This window comes from Sarcophilus harrisii, chromosome 6 (assembly GCF_902635505.1).
Source record: "Sarcophilus harrisii chromosome 6, mSarHar1.11, whole genome shotgun sequence".
Taxonomy (NCBI): domain Eukaryota; kingdom Metazoa; phylum Chordata; class Mammalia; order Dasyuromorphia; family Dasyuridae; genus Sarcophilus; species Sarcophilus harrisii.
Window position 1 is genome coordinate 3001040 of NC_045431.1, and position 13794 is coordinate 3014833.

General features: G+C 46.7%; 1 protein-coding gene and 1 long non-coding RNA gene across 3 annotated transcripts in view; one reads left to right on the forward strand and one right to left on the reverse strand.

Annotated features, from left to right (window-relative positions):
* CLNK (cytokine dependent hematopoietic cell linker) overlaps nt 1-13794 on the reverse strand; it is a 230735-nt gene that overhangs the window by 99218 nt on the left and 117723 nt on the right. The gene's annotated exons all lie outside the window — the stretch shown is intronic.
* Nucleotides 1-13794, forward strand: part of LOC116419841 — a 46773-nt gene that overhangs the window by 30847 nt on the left and 2132 nt on the right. The window contains exon 5 of the long non-coding RNA XR_004230162.1: nt 10160-10331. This is a non-coding gene — a long non-coding RNA (uncharacterized LOC116419841). The remainder of the gene's footprint in view (nt 1-10159; nt 10332-13794) is intronic.

Sequence of the window (13794 nt, forward strand, 5' to 3'; positions counted from 1 at the left end):
TGGGGATGGGAACACGCTATATGGCCTAGACATCTATGTATTGTAAAGGCTGCAATGGCTAAACCAAAGAGAACGTCCCCCTCACTCCTCAGCCTCCGGTTTTAGGAGAAACGAGCAAAATAATAGGAGAGAAACGAAGTGCCAAGAATTTCAGGAACAACAGAAAGGGACTCTCAGAGAGTCTTCGTCCTGCACCCGCCAGCCCCACCTCATGCGCCTTCTCCCTCCGCATTTGGGATTCCAACCCATGGAGGCGCATCCGAATCCCTCCTCTCCCGGGGAGCACTTTGTGCTTTCAAAGCAATTTCCTCAAGACAACCTGGTGAGCCAGGTAGCTTTACCTGGGTCATTCTACAGATGAGGCTCAATGACGCAAGTGAGCCCAAGTTCGCAAGCGAGGAAAGCAGGACTTCAGCCCGGGTCTCTCCATTCCGCACAGTCCAGGGAAAGGATCAGGGTACTTCGTGTGAGAGGACCCAGGTCTGACGCTTGCTGTCTCTGTGAATCGCTGCCGCTTATTTACTCTAGGAAGGTTCAGTTTCTCTGGGTCTCAGTCTTCTTATCTGTAAAATGAAGATCATCTCTAATTCGTTTCCAGTTCTAATCTATAATCCTGCCAGGCAGCTAGGTGGAGCTGTGGATAGAAGGTTGGCTTTGGAATCAAGAAGGGAGTCTCCATCCTGCTTCACACCTGCCAGGTTTCTTACTCCATCCCAGGCTCAGTTTCCTCGCAGAGAAAACGCGCTCACCAGTGTCTGCCTCCGAGAGATGAGAATGGCACATGGGAAACGCGCACCCTAAAACACGCAAGGCTCCCTGTGCTATTCCAATCGTTTCAAGGCTTTGCTAAATTAAAAGGAAAAATCGATTAGTGACTAAGCGGCTGTTTCTGAGGGAGGACAGTGGATTCAGCGGCGTTAGGATGCTGGGGCGAGATCTCCTTGGAGAGGAAGAAGGCCTGGGTTCTCTTTCTGGTCTGGAACCAATGATCCGCCTGACCTTGGGCAAATTGGTCTTTCAGCTGCTTCAGCTTTAAGATGAAAAGGTTGGAATAAAGTCCCTTTCAGCAAAGATATTTTATGAGTCTGTGAAAAAGCTTTTCAGAGCAAGACTCAATTCATTTGAAAATGAAATTGATCAGAATGCTAAAGTCCCTGGGTGTTCTGCTTAATCAAAGTTTCACCCAAATAAACTAACTTTTGTTCCAGTTTCGTCATCTGGGGAGAGGCAGGGGACAGATTGGATCACTTTGCTCAAGCTCAATGTCCTCTGCGGTAAAGCTCCTTCTGCCTGTGAGGGAAGAGGTGGGATCACCAATAAGTGCCAGGGCAAGGGCGGAGAGCAGCTGTGAGCCCTGTTTCCTCCGGTCAAGAGTTTCCAGTTTGTGTATCAGTCCCCTGTGGGAGGGAAGAATTGAGTTCACTACCACTTGGATTCTCCTGATTAAATTGGCTAATCTCTTTCCCTCCCCCCCATTTAAGAAACGGCTCCATTATTCTTCTCAATCCTCTTGAGAAAACACTGAAAATAATCTAATTTAGAAAACAAGAAAGTAATCTGAATCTTTTCTGGAGTTCCAAAAAAAAGCCCTCACAAAACCTTCTCTTTTCCTTCCTTCCCCCTTTTCTTACTATCTTTCTTAATATCTCCCCCTTATCTTAATATCTTCCTCTTTCTTTCCCCCCCTCTTTCCCTCCCTCTCTCCCTCCCTCCCTTCTTCCCTTGCTCCTCCCTCTCTTCCCAGGGAAAAAAGTAAATGGACTGAGAAAAATCGACAGAAACCTTATACATCATTCTTTCAAATGTTTTCCTCTTTTTCTTTATCTATCTTTACTGTCAGGGGATAGAGCTTCTAATAGACCATCAATATATGTAATGAACAAATAAAATAACAGCAATGAATTACCCTTTTTATAGTTTCATAGATTTCTTCATAACCAAATTTAATTTACGGAGGGTCATGCCTGAAAGAGCCTGTGTGCTTAATGGAAAACAACAAGGAAAAAATAAAACAGTATATTAAAAACCCCGACAACAACCACCTTCAAATCTGGTTATCAAATACTTCAATAAAAAATTAATCTACCAAACAAGAGAGAACATTTGTGAGTGTGTGTGCATGTGTGTTCATGCATGTGTGTGTGTGTGTGTGTGTGTGTGTGTGTGTGTATGTTGCTGGGATAGAATGCAAGGGCAAAAGTTGCCAGGAAATTATTCAAGTCTCCAAAAAGGACACTCGATCCTCCCCTTGAGGGTCAAGGGGAAAACATGCTCCCCCTTGCAATCCCCCCACATCCTCCAGGTGAAGTGATTTCAAATAGAAGCATGAAACATCCCTCTTTCCCCTCTCTTTTCTCTATTAAACCTAGGGCAGCAGCTCCTCTGAGCACTGGATTTGGGGTGGGAGCACCTGGGTTGGAGTCTTTGCTGTGCCCCTCACGAGCTGTGTGACTTTGGATGAGTCTTTTATTTGGCCTTATTTTCCCCATCTGTAGGATTGTTTGACTTCTAAAGTCCCTTTTAACTCTAAACCTGTGCTTCTATGAGCTTCACGACCCTAGACAATCACTTCTCTGTTGGGATGGCATTGGAGAGATTTTCAGCACATTTGCGGAGGACCTTTGCTTGGTGAGCCGGATCACAGCCAAAAGACCGGACGTATTCCAAGTCTATGAGAGGACCCCTGCCTGGTATAGAGATCACTGGAAGGAACTGGAGAAAAGCCAGGAGAGGGGCATGAGCTCCCTATTCAAAGGCAGAAGAGGCATTATTTTATTTTATTTTTATTTTACAATGTGACCTTAGAAGAAATAAGTCCAAGGGGTGGAAGCTGATTTCGACTCTCGGTAAGGATGAATTTTCCCATAGTGAGATTTGTTCCAGAATGAAGTAGACGGCCAGTCTGGGGAAGTAGTGAGCTCTCCATCCCTGGAGGTATCCAAACAGAGTCTTCATGACCGTTTTACAGGCTTCATTCTTCAGGGGGGAGGGAGAAAAGAGGACACCTGAACTTTTTCCCAGCTCTAGAGTTCTATTCTCTAGAATTCAAGAGTTCCAGATGTTTGTTCTCCTGGATAAGCTTTGGGGCAAAAGGAAGCCACCTAACCTCATTATCTTGGGGGGGGGGTGTGCTAGATTTTCAGAGGGTGCTAAGCAAAGTATACAAATAAAGGAAATGAAATAATGATAATGATAAGCCATGTTATACCTAACTCTATATACCTCTCTCTCTCCTCTATACCTAAGTACAGTGATAATCGCCTATTGTACCGAGCCCCAAGTGGCTTGTAGAATTGTCAAACTCTTTATTTTAAGGAGGGAAACTGACTTCAGTGCGTATGTAGGATTTTTTTTTTCACATGACAGGAATTAAGGGAATGTTTTCAGGGTAACTCAGAAAAGCTACATGTCATAGTTGTTTAGTTGTTTTCTGTCGTATTGCATTCTTTGTGACCCTCTTTGGGGCTTGCTTGGGAAAGATTCTGGATTGGTTTACCATTGCCTTCTGCAGCTCATTTTACAGAGGAGGAAACTGAGGTACACAGGGAGATGTGACCTGTCCAGTGTCACACAGCTAGTAAGTGTCTGAGCCAGATTTGAATTTGGGTCTGCCTGACTCCAGGTCTGGCCCTCTATCCACGGTTCCACCAAGCCATTCTGGAGAATGGCTCACATGGTGAGATGAAGGATTTTGATAAGAAAATAGGTATAAGAGTTTCAGAAAGTCAGTGGCAAAATTTGTGTCTAGAGGGATTATTGATTTAGAGTTTGAAAAGACCATAGGGATCATCTCCTCCAGGGGTTTTTAGCCTATGACTCCATTACAGAATCTTGTTTTTAAATGGATAAAATCAAATATATCAGATTACAAAGGAAACCAATTACAGACAGCTAGTAAACTATTATTAAATAATTATCACCAAGGGGCAGCTAGGTGGCACAGTGGATAGAGCACCAGCCTTGAAGTCAGGAGAATCTGAGTTCAAATCTGGTCTCAAGACACCTAACCCTTCCTAGCTGTGTGACCTGGGCAAGTCACTTAACTCCAATTGCCTCAGCAAAATTATATATATATATATATCACGAGTAAATTAAATATTAATCTATAAACTGACAGATTCCTAGTTAAGAACCTCTAATCTATTCCACTCCCAATTTATAGATAAACTGAGGTTGAGGAAGATTGTGTGATCTGGCCAACATTAGACATGGAGAAAATGAGTCTCTCCAAGCCAGAATTCTTTCAACTACAGCACACTGCTTACCTGTATATGGATGTCAGATCAATTCAACTGTTAAGGAATATTAGAATCCAATTATTGAATTGAATGGAAGACTTCTTGAATTATTGGAGACTTGATAATTCAACAAGTTACTGACAGATGATAATTCAATAACTTCCTAACTTCAAATAGCTTCCAAATGAGTGAGGGAACTAAGTCTTGTATCAGTTATCTGGATCCAGAAGAAAGTGAGGTAATGAGTCAGAGGGATCCCAAGAAAGTGTTCTGAGAGATCTGAACACGTACAAAGCCCTGGTCTAGCTGGCTGTGGTGGGGAAGGATCAGTGAAGGCTGATGACAGAAAGGGCTCTTGAAAGATTTCTAGCATTTCAGTAGGCTGAGGTTGGACTAAAGACCATCATAGCAGGGGAGACAAGTGGAGGCAGGAGAGAGAGATGAGACTGAGAAATGGTAAGCAGGAAAATGTGGCTGGAGGGCCTTGTGGTAAGTCTGCAAAGGGAGTGCATCTGAAGACTTTGAATGGCAGGAGAAGGAGTTTATAATTGATAGCTGGGCAGTGTGGACGTTTTTGGATCACGGAATGTGTGGGAGACATTCCTAAGCAATGAGCTTGATATCGGGGGAGACAGCTAAGCCTTTCTACGTGACCCCCGGGTTCTCCTCAGCCACAGAATCCAGGCTGCGTGGATCAAAGGCGATTCCGTGTTGGGAGTTCTTATATTTTTAGATTCTCGCTTTATTTACTCATTCATACAACAAATAATCGGGCAGTAGCTACTGGGTGCCGGGCCCCAAGTCGGATACGTGGTTCGCTACTGTAGTTTCTCTAGAAAGGATTCCCGTCCGTTCTCGTCTCCCAAGGAGGTAGCTAGTGATCTGCTTCCTAGGAGCGCTAAGGTGTATTCTTTCATTAAGGGGCACGGGAACAAGTTATTCTATTACAAGGCTGAATTTGAAAGTTTCTAAGAATAGGATGGTCCGGTTCCACACAGTGCCTGGACTCCCTGTCTCTCGACCCAGGTCTGGGATCATTTAAGCTCTTTTTGTATGGAGAGGGATAACTCGCTTTCTCGGTCAGCAGGTCATCTGCAATCCAGAAACTGGCAGCCACGTCAGCTTTTAGTGTCCCGTTACTCATGTGTGGGCAAGTTGTGGGGCAGCTACTGTTATTTTTAAGGCCTAAGGTTCTAAAAGAGGAAACCTTTGTAGAATGCTTGAAGTGAAGGTGTCTTTGGGGAAACTTTCATGGCTGAGATACCACTTAACTTAGCAGAAGTAGCATTGCCCCATCCCTCAGTGAATTCTCATGAAAATGAACGGATAAACACTCATCATGACACTATATATGTGCATATCTATACTCCCATGTGTGTACATATATATTATTTATATTTATGTAAAACATGGCTATGTAAAACATGGTGGTTTTCCTAACTAAGATATACCGTGCCCTACAATAATTAAGCAGCTGTATTTGAAAGAAAGTACTGGGAAACTGGGGGCCCAGTTCAAATGCTTCCTCCCCTATTAAGTCTCCCATGAGACTAAAAACCATGAGAGGGATTTGAAGCCAGAATACCTTGCTTTAAGCTGTAGGTCTGTGTGCTCCAGTAGAATTATCTCTGCAGGCCTCCACTTCCTCATCTGTAAAATGAGAGGCGTGGACTGGGTGCTCTTTATGGCCAGCCCGGGACCCTCATTTTAACCTGGTGCTTCTGCACCAGCCGCCCTGGTGCCCGGATTGGACTCACTCCTAGCCTGAACCTCTTGCCCCAAGGTATGCACATATAAAATTGATAATTCTGCATATATATTATTTTTCCTCAATAGAATATGGGCTCTCAGATGGCACGGGGTATGATATTTTGAGCTTTTTTATCTCCAACATATTGCACAGAGCTCTGTCCATAGTAGGTACTTAATAAGTGCTCATTAAATGAACTAGGAAAAATATGGAACTTTGACACAGATTCAGAGATGAGGCAAAATGTGATCCCAGTCTTTAAGAAATTCCCATTCTGGGAAGGGTCCTGTACAGGGACAGTTGCCTTCCAAAGCAGAAGGGGTAGCAGGCAGAGTGGTAAAAGGAACTGGAGGATGACTTTAAGCCAGAGGCATCGTGGGACTGGCCCCTCTGCCGGTTTTAAAGAATTTCCCAAGGCACAGATGTGGGCAGAGCCCATGGCTGTCCATCCCCTTCCAACTGCCTCTTCCAGTGGGAGTGTGCAGGGGATTGGGAAGGAGGGTCTAGCTGGGAAGCTCATCCTCAGGCAACAGGGAGAAAGTGGCCAGCAAAGGTGCCAGGGAAGAGGAGGATTTCACAAATGATCGTGTTCATGTAACTGTAACAATATTTAAATAGCACTTTGCAAAGCATTTTACAAATATTATCTCAAATTATCCTCACCTCAAGCCTGAGGGAGGTGTTATTATCACCTCTACTTTACAGAGAAGGAAACTGAGGCAGCCAATGTGTAACTTGCCAGTAAGTAACTCTCTGGGGATGGTTTTGAACATAATTCCTGATTCCTGATTCCAACTGGGGTACTCTACACCACGCCCACCTAGCCAGTCAGACCCTTTGGTAGTTAGTCAAGGAGGAGAATGGGAGAAGAAATAGGATTCGAGCAGGTCCATCAGTGGGGAAGGGGCTTAGGTAAAGCTCCAGACTGCCGGGTCTCCAAGGAGCCGTGGCTGGTTCTGGACACGCGTAGCCACACAAATGTACGGGACGGGAGAGTGTGAAGCGGGACCCAGGGGAGCAAAGCATCGGCGTCAGACGGAGTTCAGGACGTGGGGAAAGCGCCCATCCCGAGGGCAATGTCTGCCGGCAGCAAGAGCGAATGTGCGCAGATCCGTGTGCACAGTGTACATGCACCCAGGTATACACCTCGAGGTAAACGTGCACACGTGTGAACATACACACAGATACACATGTATTACACACATGCACACCATTTCCATTTATACAGATGTAGCTACACATACATGTATCTGAACAGTCAAACATATAAAGCTGAGTGTGTACATACATATATGTGTGTCTTTGCGGGGTAGGCAGGGGCAGGAAAGGGAACGAGAGTACTTTCTTTTCCTCGTCATTTCCTCTGGAAGGTCCAAGGAGGCCCGACTTATTTCCATTTATAACTATAATGTTTTTTCTTAAAAATAAAGGCACCAAAAGAGAGACAAATTTAAATATATGCATGTACATTTTAAAAATCAAACAAAGCTTTTATCTCATATTTCTCCGAACAAATGCATTAATTATTAATGGAATCCAAATCTCACACTGTTCCGATTACCGTGAAGCTTGACAAGACCACAAAACTTTGGTTCTCTGGGTGAACGTTAATCATTTTCTTTAACCCTCAAGATGTGAGCTTCTCACCCTCGTCCCCTGTGCCCTCCAGCTTGCTGAGGGTCTCACTATTGAATGTCCAGGGCGTTGTGTTTGCACTCGAGGGAACGCTAAAGAGTCCGCCCCCACAAATCAAGTTCCAGAAGTCGTCCGGGTCCCGGGAGCCCTTCAGCTTTGATTTAAGTTTGGTATTCGTGATTCGGTGTGAGTGACAAAGCGGGGTCTCTGGCGTTGCCCCGGCAGAGTGTGTCTCTCCCGCTGAAACCCGAGACCCCGATCATCCCCCAGTCTGCCCTGCCAGGAGGCGCGGACCTATGAGCCAAGTGCTATAATTCCTTTTAACAGCGTCGAGCTATCTCTGAAGGCGTTCACAAGGGCCTTTTCACGCTAAATTAGAGCCAAGCAGAGTAATCGCTTATTAGAAAGATAAAGCGGCCTCCAGCTCCAGGTACTTTGCTTTCATAAAATTCCCAGACACCCCGAGCACTTGCCAACCAATGAGTAACGCCCGGTGGAACGGAGACAAAATGAATCTTTCTGATTCCGGCCCGGGCCTCGGTTGACTAAAGGCCGCTCTGATCCTCGTCTGGAAGTGGGCTTCCTTGACTCTCTCCATTGCATGCTTCCTCCCCTGACGCACCCTTGCAGGCCCATCATCCACAGTGCTTCCTTTTTCTTTTCCCCACTTTCTTTTATTTTCTATTCATGCAACAAAAATGAGCCTTTCCATAACATGGTGCTATAAAAGAGGCGACAGCACGCGAGCCCCAGGATCTGCCACACACAATTGCGATTCCCTTCAAATATACAACAAACAGCTACCACATAAATTTCTCCTCCTTCCTTTTTTCTCCCTCCTCCTCCTCCCACAGAGGTAGCCACTCTTAGACACAATAGGTGTGTCTGTGTAAAATGATACCCTGCGCTTTATTTTCATCCTTCTAGTTATCATTTCTTTCTCTGGATGTAGACAGTGTCTTCCTTCATGTGTCTTTTATTTTTAACTAGGACACAGTTTTATAAAATGCCTTGGCCAAAATCTCAGTGGAACCTCTCCATCCATAGTTATCTAAGCTGGTCCTCAAGCAATGAGCAGATATTTTGTAGCTAGGATGGGATGAAAGCTTTCGGGATCTGAGAGTGGTATTTGGAAGGAAGCGCTGGTTTGGGTGATATTTGTGATTTGTAGGATCGTGAGAAAATTTCTCAAAGCTTCCTCATCTGTAAAATGGGAATGTTTTACAAGCCCTGCCTCCCTCACAGGAATGCTGATAGCAAAGTGATTTTTTTTTTTTACCTACTAATCTAAGATCCTCGAATAAAACGTTAAACCTCTTTGAGCCTCAGTTTCCATTGTGGTAGCTTCTAGCTCTAGATTCTAAGAACTTAAGTCATCTAGCTACTGATGAGATGTCAGAATTGGAAACTATATCATCAAACAATAATTGTTTATGTCAGTGTAAACCATGACATAAAACATTCTCCTTCCACCAAGTCATTTGAATCCTTAAAACCCATCATGTACTAGGTATGGATATACCCATTTTACAAATGTGGAAACTGGGGATCTGGGGAGTGAGATGGCTTCACTGTGAAGATAGGAAGTGATAAAAAGAGAATTCAGACTCAGCTTTCATAATTCCAAGCCCAGTGCTAGTTCCATTATACTGGGTAATGAGTGGGATGTGCCATGAGATTCTGCCTCGCTGCTTAGCTTGGGCCATGTCCATTTAAAACAAAAATGACTCTCTGGGTCGCAAACTCAAAATAGGTAAACGTGACCAAGGAACTTCTGAACAACCGGGGCTGACTCCAGGAGCCAGGGCTTATCCTTCCTAAATTGGAGTTGTAATTTTTTCCAAGAGCGGACTCGTACTGCTTGCTTAGAGCTCACTGCTTCCTCTTTCTGCCCAGAATTGAATAGAGGAAGAAATTGGGCTCATTCAAATTTGGGAAATTACAATTCCCCTAATTTCACAGCGCTTTCAATGATACCAAGATGCTCCCTGCTGCAAAGGCTCTTTTTAAAAAATAAACAAACTAAAACAACAGACCTTAGTGATGCTTCATAACTGTGCACCATAAAACACCGTGATCTCAGCATTAAACTTGCATATGGCAGAAAGGACAAAGGGAAGCTGTTTGTGGATCGAAGTAGATTAGAGGCTATCACCAAACGAAGCTTTTATCTCACCATCTTCCCAAACAAATGCATTAATTATTAATGAAATCCAAATCTCACACTATTTCAATTACTGTTAAGCATTAAGAGTTGACCTGCCTATGAGAAATAATGTAAAAACAATCAAGAATTGGTAAAAGTGGAAAATAGACTGAGTCAGTCAAATGGCAAGTGCCACACTGGTATATGTCAGAGAACCACTGGTGGATTGGAAGGACATGGAATGGTAGCAAGAGGAGGACACGGAGGGGTGGCAATCTGCATCAGTGGAGATGCTATTCCATTTCTACCTTGGATACCATGGTCCACACAATCCTGAAGCTCACAAAGTAATCACTGAAGATGTAGCATTTACCCCCCCTTGTTTTACAGATGTGGAAACTGAAGCATAGAGACAAGAGGACTTTCCCCAGATCACATACGTTGGAAGCCAGTTCCTCTTACTCCCGATGCAAGCCCATTTCCTCCTGCAGCCCTTGCTCAGGATGTTCAGGATGTGCCATGTAGACTCCCTCCTGCCTCCTGTTGTACAGGATACAACCAGGTAAGAAATCAACACTTCTTTTGCTCATGGTGGATCAGCACTAAGTTAACCTTTTTTGCTTTTTTTGGTGATTAAGTTACGAGGGAAATTTGTTTGGTTAAATGGTCCTTGAAATCTCCAGCCTGTTTGAGTAGAGAAGGACTCTGACATTAAGAGACTGGGCCATAAAACCAAGCCAAGTGGGATCCGCAATGGGCGCCTGGAGACCGGGACGCATTTTCTTCGTCAAACACGTCGGGTGCCTGTGGTTACGCAGGCCCCGAGAACTACAGGATTTTAGATTAAAAGGGACTTTAGAGATTCAATTCCATTCAATGAACATTACTTTTCAGGGATTCAGCTGAAAACAAAGGACAACATGTAATTCAATTTGGAAAATGTTTCTCAAGAACACACTGTGTGCGAGGGACCGTGCTAGGTGCTGAAGATACAGGGAAGGACATTTTCCCACGTTCAGAGCGAGCAGGAATGGTTCATGGACACAAATATGTTGAGGGAAATGGTAGGCGAGAGCAGTGATGGTGGGGAGAAAGCACTTAGGGAAATCTTAAGAGGTCAGGAGTCCTCGGCAACTGGGGGGTGCACTGGATAGAGTATAGCCACCGACACACCTGCCTGAGCTCACCTCCGGCCTCAGACACTGGCGGTGTGAGCCCGGGCAGGTTGTTTCTCCCTGCTTGCCTCAGTTTCCTCATCTGTAAAATGAGCTGGAGAAGGAAATGGCAGACCACTGCAGTACCTTTGCCAAGAAGATCCCAAGTGGGGTCACAAAGAGTCAGAAGTCACCAAATGACAACAGAGAAAAAAAAAAGGTTTACATTTCATCCTACAGACATAGATTTTTGAGTGGGGCAGGGCCCTGGCCACCACCGTGTCCACTGGGGCAGTTGTGGAGGGTGGACTGTTGTTCTGGCAGCAGGAGCTGGTGCTGTCCAATAGTGGGTCATTTGACTGGGGAGACAGTAAAGGGGACTCGAGGTCAGCATTAGGAGGTAAATTATTTGGGAGCAGTTGTTGTTTTGGCCCTGGCCTTTATCTGGGACATGGGAGGGGCTTAATAAGTGTGTCTTGATTAATAAAAATAAATGGATTAACCAACAGGACTTTTCCTGTTCTCGAGTTCCTTAGGGACCAAGCAGTGAGCTATGGGAAGGCACAAGACCCAAACCTGTTTTCATAAGGATCATGAAGACTTGGTGTGGGGGGCCGAGTCACATAGTTGGGTGGGAGGGACCTGGAGGACTGAAGGAGGAGCCTGTTTGGTCCAGACTTGGAAGGAGAAGTTTTGAGAGGAGAAGGAACGCGGGAGGAAGGTGTGAGGAGGCACCTGTAGGGAAGGAGTGGGAGCTGAGGTGGAAATGTTGGCTGAGGTCACATCAGATGGGCTCCTGACTGCCCGGCCCGATTGGGGGAGGGTGGTAGAAGGGACTCTAGATCTAGGATCCCGAGAACTTGGGTTCCCAATTTGGACTCCACCCTGGGATGGCTTTGGGCAAACCATGGGATGCTCGTTTTTTCAGACATGAGGGCCGGAGTTAGGGCCCGGCTGCTCAGAGAGAAGGACGCATCATTAGGCCGGAACGTGGCGCTGGCAAGTCCACGACCCATGTACCGGCCGCTCCTCCATGGGGCCCTGGGCTGGGGGCAAGCAGGCACATTGTGGGGAACCTGAGTTAGCCGCAGGCGACAGAGAGGCGGAAAGGAAGGAGAGGATGCCCGGATTCCGGGGGCCCTCCCGGCGGCGCTGGAGGCTGGCTGCCGTGCTGTGGGCAGCGGGTCGTCCCTGAAGTTTCCTGGAGCCGCTGAGTGACGGGGTGAGATCTGTGCATAAAGATGAGTCTGGTAGAGCTGAAAGACGGAGCCGAGGGGGAGCGACCGGAGCGGGGAAGGGCCATTAGTGGCAAACTTGGAAACGCTCTAATGGGAAGTAATTTGGGCAGAGGGAATAAGAGCGGGACAGGAGAGATGTCCCGGGGTCAGATGAACAGGACTCGGGGACAGAGGTGAAGGAGAGGGCGACAAGCGGGGGTGGGTCTGGCCCAGCCACTGGGCTCTGCCTTTCTTGTTCCTAAAAATAGCTTTGGGGTTGTCACAATAACGGCTCATAGCGAGTAAGCGCTTAATATGGAAACGCCTACGGACTGACTGATAGTTAGGCTTTTGTGCCGTTGGAATCCCAAGGTGGGAAGGATGATTGTTTTCATTTTACAGCTGAGGAAACTGAGGCCCAGAGAGGGGAAGATCTTTTCCGGGATCATCCAGCAAGAAAGCGCGCATCCTCGTTCGGACGCCAGGCCCCAGTATTCTCTCGGGCAGGTCACATTGCCCTCCGGAGGACGGACACTTTGAGAGAAAACCCCCTGGCGACTTGGGCATCGCTGAGTGTCTGCGGGTGTAGGTGCTGGGAGTGCAGAGGCCCGGCCCTCGGGGAGCTGGCGGTCTCACTGCCTTGGGCTGAGATCAGACAGCTCGCCGGTTCCGGTCTCTACTGGGCAAGAACACGGGAGGGATTCTCCTTTTCCTTCTCAGGCTAATTGTACGGATGGGGAAATGAGGCTGGAGTGGTCCCATGGCCACCAGGCCTCTGAGGCTGGATCTTAGCACAGGAAGACGAGCCCGAGCCCTTCCCCACTGTGCCATCCCACCGCCACTCTGTCACCAGGATGTAGCTGGAAACAAGCTTGTTGGCCCCCGAGTCAGAAAGAACCTTGGGTTCCAATTCCACCTATGCTACAAACCGCCAGGGGAGCTTGGGAGAAGCTTCTTGTATTCCTCTTTTATTCATTCAGGAGGTGGCTGCTGCGTCCATTCTATGGCAGCCTATCGCCCCACAGCCCGGGGGATGGGGAGGAGGGGTGGGCAGCAGCTGCTGCTGGCCCCTTTCCTCAGGGAGCAACCCGCGGGGAGACCTAGAACCTCTGGATGGATCCCCCCAACTGCTTCTCAGAGTGAAGTTTTGGGCATGATTTTCTAGGCAGGAGAGGAGGGAGATGAGCCCTCCAGGATGACCCCAGAGCGAAGGGAGCTTGGGTCTGGGTGCTCTTGGGCTGAAAGAGGCAGATTTTAAAGCAGAACAGACAGAGCTGATTGTTAAACATTTACCAGCGTACCACCAGACTGGCCCCTCTGCTCTGGTCTCTTTTCAGGCCTGAGCCTGGTAGTTAGAGGCCACAGCATCCTCACATCATCAAGACAAAAACAGCTGGATCAAAGTTGGTTTCCATGGCGATGGAGTCAATGATCTTCGGGTTCAAATTGTGCTGGGACTCCTGAGGTGTCTGAAGGTGGCGAGTCGCTTCATTTCTAAGCCTTAGTTTCCTCATCTATAAAATGGGAGAAATGATCCGAGTACCCCTGTCTCCCAGGGTTGCTATGGAAACAGTGGTTTGCTTCCAGAAAGGCCTTCCCTCTTGGCGGTGGGATCCAGAGCAGGAAGGAGCTCACCCCATTAGGTGGTGATTCA